Raw genomic sequence first — 3,165 nt, 5'->3', positions numbered from 1 at the left:
CCTCCCAGGCCCGGGCGGCTCGCCAGCCCGTCGGCCCGGGTCCCGCCGATTCCAGCTGCGTCCCGCCCTTGCCGCCCATCCATCTGCCACCCCGCGCCCCTGCTTTGGTCCCCGAGGTGGGATTCAGTGGGGAGCGGAGCGACGGACGTCCTGGAAGGAGAGAGGAGGAGGTGGAAGCCGAGGCAAGGGGGTCGGGGGCAGAGGGAAAAGGAGCGGGGAGAGTGAGCACGTCTTGGGGACCAGGGGGTGAAGATCCCCGGGGAAAGAATAAGGAATTGCCGAGAGAGGGTAAGTTTAGCTTAGCCGAGGAGGGGAGGACCTGAGTAATCAAAGGGATAATCCTGGGTTTGCTGGAGGGCAAGTAAGAGAAAGTCCCGTCCAGGGTTAACCACTTAATATTTCGGTATTCGCTGCTGTCGATTTTCAGAAACCATTGTACACAGCGATACCTCTACCCGGCCGGGAACACGGTTCACCTCGTCCAGCGCATCTCTCTCACCCTTTCATCGAGTCTGGGGAGATCTGGTTCCTGACGGCAGGAGTCAGCACCTTCAGGCTTGCCTCCTTCTGCCTGGTTTTTGTTTGATTTGGTTTGGTCTTGAGGCGACAAATTCTGCCATCAGCAAATAGGTCAGGGTTGAAGCATCATTTGGGAGTTAGATTTTAATTTGATATCCTCGTTTCCTGCTCTTTCAAGTTCTGACCATAGTCACGTTTATCAAAAGGTGTTTTTGTCTCTACCTTTGACCACATCACTCCTGTCTTCAGAATGCTAATTACTCCGTGTGGCAACTGCAAATTACCTTCTATATTTATTCATTTATTTATATTCTGCCATGTTTCAAAAAAGTTCTAAGGTGGCTTATAAAATACAAATAATGCAAAAAATAAGAGAGGATATCAGATAAAAAAAATATGGGTAAGAAGAATACTACAAATATGTACTATTTACTTTGGATTTGGAGGCTCCACACAAGCTGCTTATATTAATTCTCTCTCTTCGAGTCATATTTCAGCCTGTTTTTTCCTGCTCCTATTTTCTCTTGCCATTCCTTTTCCCATAATTTTTCCAGAGTTGCCACCATGCATCAAAACTGTGCTCTCCCAATGATTCGGGCATATTTGACTAATTCTGGAAAGCAACCTTCCACCGGATCTGTTTACCAGGGAGTTCAGGGAGGTGCTTGAGAAGGGACTCATCCCAAGGAGAGAGGGGACTGAAGTCTACAGGTTTAGTCAATGACAACAGACCACCATCAAAGTAGAGCAATGTTGAAACCTTGGGATAAGGCAAGAAATAAAAGAGCCTGTGAAGCCTTTAAAGAACTGAGGCATTGAGAGTATGAACTACCAGCTGCCATAGGGCTCCCTGGGCAGACATCAACTTCAGCAAACTAAGAATCGCATCCTTAGAACTGCATTTTTACAAGCACAGGGGCATGGCTACTGCTGCTGTTCTGGCCAGGAAGAGAAAGGGAATGTGGAGAGAGAGGAACAAAATGGTGGACATGGAGGCCAAGAAGAGTGGGTCTTGGTACCATGTGAGGCACAGGCATTTCAGGGGAGTTATATTACTGCAGAGTGATCAAAGGCAAACTTCCTGTTTTGTGACCCCACTTTTATCCCTAGCATAGAGGAGCCTGGAATACATGGTTACATCTGCTTCCTGGGGTTTGTTATATAAATCCCAAATTCACATCTGGAATCTGACCCCTGTTTACTGTTCTAGCTTTACCTTCCATCACTGCCATGTCACTCACCCACTTCCAACCAGACACATAAAACCTGCCTCTAGAATCCTCAAAAGAGAGCCCTGCTGTTTCCCATCACTGTGCCTTTTCAGATTGCTCACACTCTGCCACACTTGCCTTTTCTTCCCTCCATTCTTCGAAGTATTTTCTGATTCTTCTTCCCACATGTCCGTCAGATTGCATTGGCCCCTCCACAGTGGTACCCATGCCCGTGGGATGTTCTGTCCAGACCTCATGATGGCGCCCCTAACATTTCAGTGTCTGTCCATATGCTTGTTTTCCTCCAGAAGCCTTTTAAGTCAGGAACAGATTCTGGTTCCTTGTTCTAGCACATTGCATAGAATATGGATGAACATGCACTAGTGCTTAATAAATACTTGAAGGAAGAATAAATAGATGCATTTTCAGATCCTCCCGGAAGCATCCTCTTAACAAAGATGGGCTGTGGAGGAAAAGCTTGGCCCCCAGATATGATTGAATGTTCTGCTCTGCCCTGGTATTGAGGCAAAAATAGAAAAGGAGACCATACATGAATACACAAAAGAGAAAGCCTTAAATGGTCTTTATTCTTTCATAAAGTCAGAATGTTGAGTGTGAAGTTATTGCCCTTTGCTTGTCTGTAACTGGCATTGCAGCCAAAACACCCTGAGTGCTTAAGAACTATTAAAACTAATATAATCGTGTTGAGATTAGGTCAACAACCAGAACATCATTAGCATAATTCATCCTCAAGAGACCCATTCTGCCTTGACTTGAATTACCCCAGTAAATGAAGACAAAAGAGACAATTTTATCTAAGTGTGCTTTATAAGCTGCCTGAGTTCCCTAGATCAATACCATCTCCCCGCTCAGTTGCATAAAGTCACAGTTTCCCAACTGGGAAATTAATTACTGTACAACTGCTTGTCTTAAATCTGTAAGGAAAGCAGGAAGAAAGCACAGGTCCATTAAAAACTCAGGGTATAGAGCCGAGAAGAGAATGAAATCAGTGGCAAGAGGTTTCAAATTTACTTTTTTAACTATTGTTTTTGTAAAAATGATAGTTGCTCCTTATTTAAAGCAAAAGATCAGGAAATGCAAAAAATATGAATAAGAAAGTAAACTAAAAAAATCACCTGAAATTCCACCATCCAAAAATAACACTTGTGTGAATTCCAAGAACATCATTCCAGAACCTAGTGCCATTAAAACCTTGAAGGAAGAGCCTGTTGAATAAGAATTTGCAAAGAAACAGGTGAATTACTTTTGTAAAACTCCTCTTGAAATAAACAGAGTGACTCTAAACCTGCTGGTTACAATCACATTTTTTAGGTTTCTTCTCTACACATGTATCTAAAATAGAAACAAAATACAAAACTAGAGATTCAGTGAGGTCCTTCTTGAGTTCAGAACATTCAACCAAATGACTCATGCT

The sequence above is a fragment of the Lipotes vexillifer genome, unplaced genomic scaffold, assembly GCF_000442215.2.
Source record: "Lipotes vexillifer unplaced genomic scaffold, Lipotes_vexillifer_v1.1 scaffold438, whole genome shotgun sequence".
Lineage (NCBI taxonomy): Eukaryota > Metazoa > Chordata > Mammalia > Artiodactyla > Lipotidae > Lipotes > Lipotes vexillifer.
The sequence above is the reverse complement of the archived record's forward strand: the minus strand, read 5'-3'. Positions refer to the sequence as shown.